The 12,882-nt window shown below is 43.8% G+C and overlaps 1 protein-coding gene across 6 annotated transcripts in view; it reads left to right on the top strand.

The window, feature by feature from the left end:
* Positions 1-12,882, top strand: part of PITPNM2 (phosphatidylinositol transfer protein membrane associated 2) — a 126,251-nt gene that overhangs the window by 5,632 nt on the left and 107,737 nt on the right. For 5 of the 6 annotated variants that reach the window (XM_054516751.1, XM_036393080.2, XM_036393081.2 and 2 more), the window contains exon 2: positions 9,196-9,295. The exons of the other annotated variant lie outside the window; for it this stretch is intronic. The gene's annotated coding sequence lies outside the window, so the exon portion shown is untranslated. The remainder of the gene's footprint in view (positions 1-9,195; positions 9,296-12,882) is intronic. 6 annotated transcript variants of the gene reach the window in all.

Below are 12,882 nucleotides of genomic sequence, written 5' to 3' on the forward strand. Positions count from 1 at the left end.
CGATCAGGGAGCTTCAGGATACTAATTCAGGCTTAACCCTCAGAGCAGTGACCTGGGAAGGCATTTTAATGGCATGATAGCCAATTTGGAGGGTGGGAGTGTGTAATCACATCAGCACTGAGGTATCTGGGCACTGCAGGGCGAGGCCTCCTTATCTCTGGCTCTAAAGAAGTTTGGTATTTGCATGACTTAACTCTGGATGTGTAGAGGGGCCTTAATTCCATTATGTGCTTTAGAAGGTTATGGGAGGATTTCAGGTTTTTCTGGTACAGGAGTTTAGCTTCAGCTGTGTTTTGAACAGGTATTCATAAGGAGTTGGGTTTGGATCATTTAATGTCTCTTTTCAGATGATTTGGGTTGGAGTCAGAGTTATCCATAGCAAAACCTGGAGGGCTCTGGGCATTTCTGGAGAGGTACAAAAAATAATGGGCTGCCATGAGTTACTACCTGTTTGGAAGGAACAGAAAAACAATTTCACATATGCATTTGTATATAAACATGGTGTAATTATGTTTTGTATACATCAGAGGACAATTCCCTGGGAATAATTTCCCTTGTAATTTGTTTCAAGATCAATACCATAACTTAAATAACCTTTTAAAGGTACAAACATGGTAGAATCACTTTCTCTATGTGGGTGGCTTACCTATTTTAATGTTGCCTTTTTTTTTTTTAAGAAGGAAATAGAGATTTTATATTTATCATATGAGATGAAATTGAAATCTAAATATTTACATCTTTTCACTGGATCTGGGGTTGAGCACCAGCTGTAGGCGTTGCCAAGCTGTTTAAGTTGTCTCCTCCACAGAGCAGGTTGATTTCTCCAGGGTGGTGGAGAGATGGAGCCTCGTGTTTCTGGCTCTGATTTTCTGTCCTGTCTCTGCATCTGGAAATCCTTCCCTCTGTGGGCTCTGTGACCTGGCCTCACGTTCAGAGGGTGTTCCAGCCTGAACATGCTGAAGCTAGGCATGTGTTGTCTCCACTAGAATGCAGAGTAAACTGCAAGCTGTGAAACTGGAGGGGGAGTCTGGGCCAGGAGGATGTAAATAACTCGAGATATTTGGTGGAGAAGAGCAGGAGGGGGAGGAAGGCCTCTTGCTTGATTCTTCTCTGCCATCCCATCTCCTCAGTAACATCCTCTGTGCTCTTCACAAGCAAAGGTGGAGGATCACTTCTGTCTTGAAGAAGGGTAAACCAGGAGCAGACATAGGAGATGCTGCAGGCACATTTCAGCAGAAGAGACACTAAAATTCCTGAGATTTCTGTCTCTGGTTTTGTTTTGCTTTCCTTGTTTCCCTGTTAATTTCTTGAGCAGGCTTGACATGGGGTTTTTAGGCTTTGACCCACCAAAGTGAACGGATAGAGATCACATACCCTGTTTTGTTCTCCCTCTCTTGTTTTTAAGGACCATTTATCCAGACTCACAGGACTCTTTGTTTGTCTAACCTGTCTCTGGCTTGTAAAACATTGTTCCTTGTGTTAACTCCAACAAACAGTAAACATCTTCCATCAGATATCCTCAAAAATGTGTTTAGCCTGGGCACAACTGTTTCTGTTGAGACTAGAACAATTTCAATGCTCTCTTTTGCTTATATTTAATACCTATAAATAAGTTTTTCAGAAGGGCACCTTCATCTAGCACACTGTCACTGTGAGGAAAAAAAGAGCATATTTGGACAAGCCTACTTGAGGATTAAACTTTTTTGTTCAGCTTCTGTGTGTTGCCCTGGCTTCCCAGTTTTCATTTATGCTTTTGTTTAGAGCAGGGAGAGATGGTTTCACGTGCCTTGGGTATCTTTAGGTCAGATCTTCTGCCTCATGTCTGCCAAACACCTGGGCAGAGAGGATGGAGAGGAAAGACCTTTCTGTGCTCCTGCCTGTTCCTTTGTACAGGTGCCCCAGCAGCAAAAGGAGTTTGACATAAAGGGGAGATTTATTTCACTGTCTAATGGAGCATCTGTATTATCAAAGGCAGATATGTCAGAGCACTTTCCCCCTCCCTGCTCTGTCTTTTGTTGTCTGAATGTCATTTTGCTGATAGAACTTGTGTTGTATTCCTTGTTATCAAACTAGAACTGGAGAAAAAAAAGAAAAAAAAATGAGGTGATGCTTTGTCTTAAACGTTGTTACCAAAATCATCAGCTAAACCAGGTAGAGTGAGGATTTTAATTCCTGGTTTAAAGACTGAGTATACTTTTGGCTTTCAGACCTCCCATTTGTCCTAAATCAAGTTTATGGTAGCAGCAGTCGTGAGTGTCAGCTTCTGATTATAAACAGATTTGGAGCCACTAAAAACCTCCTTGAAATCAGTTTGACAACTGTTTGAGAACCTCCTTTTTAATATTCTCAGCAAGTTCCCTGCTGAGGTCTCTTGCAGCAGCCTTGTAGATCTTGTAGATGTTAGTCTTCCCTGCATATTTTATTTTAACTTGCTCATAAGCTGCCTAGGAGAATGCACATGGATAAGCTTTTCCAAGCCTTTTAAAAATTCATTTTTACATGGAAACCTGGGCTCAGCAAGATGAGAGCTGAGTGGAAACTGGTTGTGCTGTGCTGGGTGTGCAGCACCTTGGTGCTCAGAGCACTTTGCAGGGAGATGCTTTTTGCTTTTGTTTGGTTTTCTTGAGGCTAAATCCCAATTTCTCCCTGCAGTTTCTGACTCCAGGTGGGGCTCTGGACCTGCAGGGGGGTGGAGGGTGCAGCAAATCCATCACCAGGGCAGACACTGGGATGGGCTGGGGGCTCTTGGGGTGCACTCATGGCTCAGGTGGGAGAGGGGAAGGGAGATTGGCTGGTGCTGGTTTTTATCCCTGCAGCCCCTGCTCTGAACCACCAGGCTCAGAAAACCTGAGCAGCTCCTAAGGGAGCATCACCCCAGGCCTGTGCTGCTGTGCCCAGGGCTCTGCACTGCAGGGATCAAGGGAAATTCCATCTGGAGGTGGGAAAAACAACCCTGGCAGCCTTTCTTTGTTGGAGTCAGGGACAGATTTCCATTTGACTCATCTGTTGTTGAGATGGTGACACCCTTGAGTCACATTAAAAACGAGACCTTGTACTGAATTGGCACATCATGGAGCAGGTGTTTGCTGGGGTTTTTGGGGGTTTGTCCTTGTTCAGAAAATTATTTTTGTGTTCTCTGAGATGGGATGAAATTGATTAATGGTGTTGCTGATGTTCTGGGTTAAAAATAACAGGAAAACCTGATTCAGGTGGAATGCTGGAAGTTAACTGTCAAGATAACCTGCTTGAAATAGTTGTAAAGGCCTAAAAAATAAAATAAAATAATAAAAAAGATGAATGCCCAGTAGCCAGATGGTTGGAAGAGAACACCCCACGATCAATGAGGCAATATGTAAATATTTTCGATCATTACCACAGTACTGCTGTGTTGACATTGAAATTCAGAGTGTTATTCTGTGGGACTCCTCATTGATCAGCAGATGAGCTCTGATAAAACAGAGGATGAAAGCACAATACTGAGCATTATTATGGATTGTGGATTTCATTGACAAGGACAGGCTTCCATCAAGGGCTAGGAATGGATTTCAGACACACTTTAAGCACGTTGCTGAGGCACTCTGTTCCTTTCTGGCTGTCAGCTACCAATTAAATGGTGTTTTATTTCTTGAGCTGCTTTATTTAAGGTGAAATACTGCATAATTGACTAATTTTTCTGTGCTAATTGCTACAGTTATATGGGAAGGGGCAAGGTGGAAGCTGACATAGAGCTCTCTGTTTGAAATATACCTGGCTAGAAATGACTGGAAAATAATATTAATCTAACAGCTGAATTAAAGTTTTTTGGTTTTTTTTAATAGATTCTTCTGAAAGCTGGTTGTAGAGACCCTGTCTGGCTGAGTCACTAAGAAACCTTCACGGGGTGACAGCATTCTCATGAATAAAACATGAGGTGCCTTTGGCATACACAGGTGCTGAACCCACCCAGAGGCTTTTTCTTTTTTTTTTTTTTTTCCCTTCCTTCTCTTAAAAAAAAAAAAAAATCCCATCGGTTTTACTGCTCTCAGAGGGGAGTCTGAACTTGACCAAATGGACTCTTTTGAAAGCTGCTGTTTGAGATCTGCCCACCCCAAAGCAATCCCAGCAGGGGCTGCTGCTGCTGGTTCCTGGGATCCCAGCCTGGAGGCAGGAGGGAGGTTTGGGAGGGTGATGTGTGTGGGGAGCAGGTTGCCACTACTTTTGTGTGATATTAAATTAAATGGGACTCTTCCTGTTTTACATAGACTGGTGTGAGGTTCCTGAAAATCTTATGAGGGTGCAAATACAATGTAGGGTTTGAGTTTTTTGAAGGATTTTTTCCTTGCAGTTGATCAGAGCAATGGGTTGTAACATTTCCCATTTCACATAAGGGAATAAAGACTTTTAGGAAAGGCTTGATGACTTCTAAGGAAGGAGGGAGAGGGCTCTTGGCAAATGAAAAGCTCATTATAGCTACAGCAGGGTCCAGAGCCCAGGCAGCTTCTGGAAGCTTTTTGCTGTTTGTTTTCCCTCCCTTTCCCTTGGGTCTGGCTGCTCACAGTGCAGCCAGGACCTTGTGCTCCTTTGGGAATGTAACCCCGGGGCACTTGGAGGGTCCAGATGCTACAAACATCAGAGAGGGAAAAATGGTCTCAGTGCCTTTGCAAGCTGCTTGTATTTTCCAGTTAACTGCTGCATTTCTCTTGCATGTTGATTAATTTCCTGGCACAGTCCTGGAGCCTGTTCCTCCGATCAGAGTTCTTAGGATTTTGAATTTATTTCCCTGTGGTTTGTTGACTTTTAGTTGCTCACTTGTATCCTTTTAGTGCTCTAGGGTGGCTGGTAGGAGAACAGAAACCACCTTTTCTGAGGATAGAGGGCTCTGGAGACTCTCTGTGGTCTGAAACTGATGCTCCCAAACCATGGGCATGTGGTGTTTGACCACAGCTGACACTGGCTAGGGCTTAGAATTTATTCATGCAGATTGGGCAAGGGCAGGAGGCTGAGCTAGACCAGCTGTGGTGATCATGAGGAACAGTTGTGCTGGTTCATTTCTCCCTGCAACACGGTGCTCTCAGTGCCTCTGAGTTTGCAGAAGCTTTTTTATTGCCTGTGCTTGGCAGGGCTCTGCTCCTCGAGGCAGGTGAGTTGTGGTTTGGGGTTTGTCACCAGGTGTGTTTGTCCAGGTAATGGTGACTGTCCCACCACTATAAAGGGATTTAGTGGTGGCAGCGATGGTGCCTCCTGGAAGGACTGGAAAGTGAAGTGCAGCACATCAGTTCAGCAGAGAAGCCTTCAGGAGCCAGCAGAAAGCATCTTAGAATTAATTAATCATCCTCCATGGAAAGGTAAATGCCAGTTCTGTTAGTGCAATGTGGTGTTTTCAGCATTGGTGTTAAAAACGAGCCTGTGGCACCTCTGCCTCTTTGCAAGGGATATTTCCATGTGAATCTGTCTATTAATAGCTGTAGTCTGCTTTCCTGTGCCTGGGGTGCTGCTCCAGAGCCAGAGGTGGTCTTTGATTCAGTTCTGGGCTGCTCCAGTGCCCAGATGCTTCCCTGAAAGCCTTTTGAGGAAGGGAAGGAGTTTCTAATGTTCCTTTTTGCAAATCACCCATAATAAAAATGTTGTTGGAGCCTTTTGGGAGCTCTTGCATTAACTCACATTTCTGTGTTTTTGTTGCATTGCTTTTTTCTGGTGGTTTGGACAAATGTGCCCCTTGTTTAACAATGCTGAATCCTCCCACACTTCAGAAGTTTAATTTTAAAGCAGAAGCAGTTTTAACTGTGTAATTGATTTCCATTTAGCACAGCATGTTTCTGAAATGCAGACAGGGTTAATGATTATAGAAGAGGACGAAAAGCTGACAATTTTTAAGTTTAAATTTTGCCTTGGTAATCTGTTCTCACACCTAAAAATAAGTAAATTAAGAATAGCATCAGTGAGGCCTCTGCAAACTGCAGTGACTTTAAAAAGTGATGACTTGGGAATCCAGTCAAGGTGAATTGTTATGATTATTCCAGAAAACAAGTTTCATAGATGTCATAATGTCCTAGGCTACATTAATTATCTATTACTTTTAGTGTTTGCTGCAGAGAAAATGCCAGTGATTCTGTTTTCCCATAGGCAATACTTTCAGTTTCTGTTGTACAGAAATGTTTTTGCTTTTAATCACTTTTGATTGCAGTACCATTAACAAGGGTGCAGAGAAATCAATTTTTCTGTTTGGTACAGATTTACTGTCACTGAAAAGAAGAACTTTTGTCATCCTTCCCTAATGTACAATACAGGGAGAAAGACCCCAACCCCAGAAGAAATAAGAATAATGGAGGTAGGAAGATTGATTTTTCTTACCTGGAGGAGGCTTTGTGGCTGCCCTTCCAGGTTTGCAGGTTCGAGTTTTTGGGGGGCTTTGAGTTGGCCTCACCCAAACTCTGAAACTCTTTGAAGTCCTGTGTCCAGGCCCTGCTAATTCTGAGAACTGTTCCCTGCTCAGCAAAGGCAGACAGAGAGAGCAGGGCCCTGCTCTGACTCAATTTTTTATGATTTATTAACAAAGTGTGGGTTGTAGTGGATTTCTTTAGGGAGGATGGTGCCTGGTGCATCCAGCACCTAGAGAGACTTGTCTTGCTTGTGGGAAATGGGGAAAGAATGGATATGGACAAATCCCAATGTGCTTGAGGAATGAATTATTGTGTAACCTGTAAAAATTGGTGAGGCTTAATCAGACTGGATGTGTATTGAGTTAAAAAACACACAGCTCTAATGAATCCTTTTAAAAGATAAAGTGGTGTGAGGATTCTTCTTTACTTGCAAATCAGAATGGTAGAATGGCTAAAAGGACTAATGAAATACTTGCTTTCATAAAAAGGTATTTAAAATTCAAAGGCAAAGCAAGATTAAAATGTTGTATTTAAATATATTTCCATCACAGAGATTTGAATAGTTGCTTTAGAGAGAAAGTCCTTTGAGCTTTGCATCATCATATTGTATATAACAGTAGGGGAAGAAACACTTTACATTTCCTTTTGTGAAAAGAACTTTTACTTAAAGCAATCATTAAGAATTTAGTGGGTTAATTCTGCCCCAAAGTACACACACAAAATACTGGCACAGGTATCAAATCATCTAATATTTTTTCTTCAGTTATAAAGAAGATGTAATTTTAAAAGTAGTGGTGATTTTCAGTGTTTATTTTGTTGTAAGCCTGAAGAATTAATTTTATTTATCTTCTGATCTTGACTGTATTAATGTTGGCAGCAAGATCAATAGTCAACGAAAGAAAAGAAAACTTAAGATTCAGTTTCAGATAAATTCTGATCAGATCCTAAACCACAGGGCCACAGACTGGACCTGTGGTTCCCAGTTCTGACAGATCCAATCTAAAAGATGCATCATGGTTTTGAGATAGGTGAAGCAACTTGGTATCCAACACTATTATTATTAATAATAATAATAATAGTAATAATAATAATAATATTGCCACTCAGCCTGGGAAAGCAGAACTGCCATTTGGGCTCTGTGTGCCTCAGCTGTGAATCAGCAAATGACGTTAATAAGCATTTGTGGACTAAATATATTTTTAAGCTGTCTGGCTGCTTGCTCCTGGTGAGATTTCTGAGATTAATGGTCTGAAATGTTACTCACATTTGCTCTTCCTCCAGGATGAATCTGACCTGTGCAAGCACTATTATATTTTTTAAATTGCTGTGCAAGAAGTTACAAGAGTGCAGATCAGTTCCTGTTTTTTTTTTTTAAGCTGTTGGCAAGACATAATTTTATGTTAACTGAAGCAGTGCTTGCAGCTAAAGGTATTGATGTTTTTTCCAAACATTTCAGTTCCTGTAGGGAAGGAAACAGAGTGTATTGATGTTTTATTTATTTTTTGTGTAACACTTTGGTAGCAGGTGCTGGTGTTGAGGCTCGGATCCAAGTCCCAGTCAAGGAGATGTGCTTTTATTTGTGTGGTTGTGGACCCAGATTTGCATGTTCTGGTGCAAAACACAGCCCCTGCTGCTGGGAGAGAGAATGGGGAAGGACACCTGTGCCCTTTGTGACCTGAAGGGGAAAGGGAAAATGGGAGTTCAGTGAGATGGAGGCATTTTTAATGTAAGCATGTGGGAACAACAACATTCCCTGCTCCATCCCCCTGTTAGACCAGTGCTGGGAGAGCCCTGGCTCTGCTCTGGCTGCTGCTTGGAGGACAGAGAAACAAAACATTAAAGAAGACCTAAAGGAACCTGGATCTACCTGGGGAGATCATCAGTAGAGAGGAGAGTGAAGAGCACATGTGTGTGCCCCAAAGTGCCACCCAGCTGCTTTAAAAGCAGCATTAAAACCATATTTAAAAAACCCCAGCTTTAAAACCAGTTTGCAGTGGTTGGAGGTAAAGATGAAACTGCCCAAAGGAATCTCTTAGAAAGGCAGAGGGGCTGCTTGGAATGTCGAGCAATGCAGTCACTTGCTCTGCAGGCAGCGTTACAGGCTCCTTCTGCCCTCAGCCCTCCTGACAAAAATGAGCCTTGGGGGGGAGAGGTGGCTGCAATAGGAGTGAAAATGGGGTAAAATGAGTGAAAATGGGGTGCCTGGGCTTTCCTCACCTGGGTTTGCCCTCCTGGGTGCTGCTGGTTCACCAGCCCTGCCTTTGTTCCCTCTGGGAGCTGCTGGCTCCTTGCTCCCCCAGTGGTGGAAGGATTTGTGGGATTACAGGGGCAGCTCCAGCTCTGCTTCCACCCTCAAACATGGGATCCTGCCCAGACTCGGGGGGCTCCCTGAAGGATCTGTGATGTGCTGGCTTTGTCTGTGGTGTCTCCTCCATGGAAGTCACAGAGCTCCAAGCTCAGAAGGGAGAAGCTTTGAGGAGAAGTGTTGTGCAGAGGGAGCACGTGAGAGTGGTCAGTGCAAGCTGTGTGTTTTTTCATCTCTCTTTTTTATCCTTCTTAATTTCCATGAGTTAGAGATGACGATGACTCATGGTTTGGAACACACTTGAAATCCCTGAGGTGCTCATTGCCGCCTACTATCACGTATTGAATTTCTGACATACCGGAGGGATGTCTGCAGAGAAACTCTGATGTGCAATTATAAAATGTTGTAGCTTTATGTTGTTTGCATAGGAGCCATTAGCATGGTGTAACTGGAAAAATAATGCAGCTTTATTCTTGCTCTTGATTTCCCATGGGCATGGCAGTTCAGCAACTGTGTTCTGTCTTTTTCTAGGATGTTGACACATGTGGACCAACAGTGACATCCTTTTTCAGCAATGCTGTTTTTGCTCCCTCCTGCATTCAGAAGCATCTAGAAAGATTTTTTGCAGAAGGTAGGTTCTGACATTTCAGCTGGATAGCTGTTCTTTTTCTTCTGGGTTAGAAAAAAACATTTAGATGTTACTAGGGAGAATGGTGATTTATCTGAGGGATACTAACTTGCTGTTGGTGAGAGGAGATTAACCTTAGCTTGGGTTCCACTTTAATAAATGCTTGGGGAAAACGTGCTGAAATGGAGGCTGGAGAATGGCTTCAGGAGCTCTTTGAGAAGGGCTTGGCAGTCACAGGACATGGTTGGCTTAAATTGCATAGATGTGTGCATTGGTAATAAACTTCTTTTGAAAGAAAGCTCACACTCCTTGCCTTTTTCTGTTTAGTCAGCATCCTTTCCTGCTTAGAATATTTCAAATAAATAAATTAAAAGGGAAAATGGCTGCACAGGATGTGCAATTAATATAATTTTTAATTTAAATCTTAGGTGTGTTTTTTTCCTCAAAGAAAAAAAATCTTAACCTTGTTGATTTTATTTGTATTGAAATAAAAAGTAGTACAGCCTCATTTACTGCCATCAAATTGTAGTTTCTACCTTTCTTTGTCCTCTGAACTTTGAATTTGTTTTGCATTGCCGATAGGATCGAGGTGCAGAACTTCCTAATAAACAGGGGGGAAGGGGAAGCAGTTACCCGTGGTGGCTTTTAACAAGGCAAAGTGAAGAGATTGTTTGTTTTTTATGAATGTGTGTACCTGCTACTCCCTTATGCTGCCACCTTTGCAGTGTTGCTCGGGGGTTCACTGTGTGTGTCCAGCTCCATCCAAACCTCTTGTGTGAATTCTAGAAATGTATCTCACAGTGTGAGCTCTCACTACAAAATTAGTGGCTGGAGTTTTTTGGTAGACAGGGTGTCAGCCTTTAGCCTGACTGCACAGTTCTGCATCATCTTATTTTCCTCAGTACATTGCTCAGCACTTAAGTGGTTTTTTTCCTTTATCAGAAATGATCTCTTTGACTCCACCAAATGTTTCTTTGGGGTGATAGTAAAACTTAACAATAGTCAGGTTTTGCTTCAAGAGCAATGAATTGCTGAGAAGAAGAGAAGGAATAAATGAGTTTGGATCTGAGACTGTTCACTTACCAGACTGAAATACGTTTTCAGTCTCTCTGGGTTCATAGCTCAGGGTCACAGCAGTTACACTGAGATTGCAGTGACACCAGCCCTGTATGAACATGCAATATCTTTATCAGAAATTGTGGAAAACGAGGGGTGATTTGAATACCTTAATTGTCTCCTGTCAGGAAATTGGCTCCCAGTGAATTCATTGCCATTCTCCAGGCTGATTTCCTTCCTGAAGCCTCTCTTTGGGATTAGCAGAGCCCAGTGCCAGGCTGGGTAGGCTGCTCCAGTGCTGTCTTGTCCCTCTGTGGAATACCTGATTTCCTCAGGAGAGAGCCCAGCAGCTCCTGCCTGCCCACTGCAGTTCCAAAGGAGCTGTGGCCAGGTCTCTCTGGGATCAAAAGCTGCCAGCAGCAGCTTGAACAGAGGAGTTTATGCTCAGAGAGGCATTAATTGCCATGTGAGTTTGTGCTGCTGTGCTGAGGGGGAACATCTGTATCCCGAGAGCTTTGCCTCCTGTTTTAGGTCACACACTCCCCCACAGGCTCTTGCAGAGGGAGCGTTTTTCTCTGAATTAACCATAACAGCAGAGAAGAAATGCAATCCTTGGCAGAGCTTAGGGTTTGCTTTGCCCCAGGACTGAGGCTTCATTCATTTCGCTTTCCTGGAGGATTTTACAGGGCTGATGAGGTGCCCAAGTGGTCATTAATTCTCTGGGTAGGTGAGGGGAAATGGCCTCCAGAATGGTGTTCACAGGAAAATGAATCCCTGCTCTTGCGTCACCGGAGAGGAGCAACGTCTGTGAGCTGGCAGGTAGGGAGTGCAGGGAGAGAAATGGGTTTTAAACCTTGTCAGGGAATGCAGTGCCCATGGAGAGAAAAAGCTGAACCACCATGTCCAGGAAAATGCTGTAGGCACTGGGTAATTTCCTTTTGTTTCTCCAGACTTGAATGCTTTCAATCCAAACTGCTGGAAAGAATGGAAATTCTGGGAGAATGCTCCTCTGCAAGTCATCCTTGGGAGTATTTTGCATAGAACTATTTCAAAATCTAGGGAAGTGTCCTGAATCCCTGCTGTGAGCAGAGCCCGGGGGAGGCATGTGCAGCCTGAGCTGTGTGTGCCTGATGCTGGGAGCTGTGGGGCCTGGCAGGCAGCCAGGGGGATGCAGTGTCGGGAGGAGATGGAGGGTGTTGATATAGGATGGGGAGGGACCTGCTGCTCTGTCCCTCAGCATCCTCCCTTCCAGCTCTCCTGGGCACTGTGCTGCCTTTTTGTGCTTCCACTGCTCCTGCAGCTGCAGCAGCCTGGATGGGATGAGTGTTTTCTGTCTGGAAGAAGAGGCAGAGGCTGCCATTGGGCAGGAGGACAAGAAGAGGGGAAGGAAGGTAGATGAGGTTGAATCCAAGGGTGCCTGAGAAGATGTGAGGCAGGCTGGGGACAGGGGACTTGTGCCCTGGGGAAGTGGTGTCCCCTCTAAGCAATTTGCAGTGCCACTGAAGGAACGTGTTGTGTCCTGTCAAAAGGAAGCACAGCTTTGGTTTGCAGTTGCCTCCTTCTGCTGTCCTTCCAGCACTCCCTGCCCTGCCTGCAGCACCTGTCCCTGTGCCTGTGCCATGCTGGGCTGTGATTTTCCACCCCTGGCTGTGTGATGTGACCAGCTTTTCTCATTCCAGAGACTTATGTCCTTTTATATGGACACAGATTGGGCCTGAACCTTACTTTTTCTGCACCTTGTACTTACCAGGGAACTTAGTGTGGGATCCATGACATGAGAAATGAACCCCTTGATAGGGGTGAGTTTGTGGAAACCAACTAAATGCAGAGAAATCTGTCTTCATGTTGGATCCTTCATCAACTGAAATGAAAAACTCACTGTGAAGAGTTAGATCAAGGGGATAACACTCCAGGGAGCTGGGTGATGGCTGCTTTTGTCTGGCAGGGAGAGGAGCCTTGTTTGGCAGCATAATGGAGCAGCAGAATTGTGACATTTCCCTGTCTCAGTGTGTAAAGGTTGACTTGTTACTGTGCCAGGCAGGGAGAAGGGGGAGCTGCTGAGAGGTGAGGAAAGGAGAATGGGATCTTGTAAAGATGGGAGAGAGTTACAGGGAAACCCATTTTAGACCTGCCAGGACACAGATGTTTGGAAAGGTGCAGAAGGATCCCTTTTCAAAAAGAAGGGATCTGCAGAGTCTCCTGTATAATCTGGCACTATGGGATTTCTCATGGAAACAGAGGTGAGTTTTTCTTTGGTGGTTTTCCTCCTTTTACAATAGAAACACAAGACACAAGGAACTGTTTGGACATCTTTAACGGAGAGGAAAGGGCTGTGATGCTGCTGTGGTTGTAACCACAAACTAACTGACAGTTTCCTGCTGCAAGTAACTTTCTATAGATCTAAACCTCCTTCATTTGTGTTTGTTTTTCTCTGCTGTTTAAATATCTGAGGGAGATTCTGTTGCTGCTAGGCTTCTATTTTTTGACAAAGTCTTTGTTATAATTTTGGAGGATGGTGGCATGAAGAGAGATCA

The sequence above is a fragment of the Molothrus ater genome, chromosome 18 (assembly GCF_012460135.2).
Source record: "Molothrus ater isolate BHLD 08-10-18 breed brown headed cowbird chromosome 18, BPBGC_Mater_1.1, whole genome shotgun sequence".
In the NCBI taxonomy this organism is placed as follows: domain Eukaryota; kingdom Metazoa; phylum Chordata; class Aves; order Passeriformes; family Icteridae; genus Molothrus; species Molothrus ater.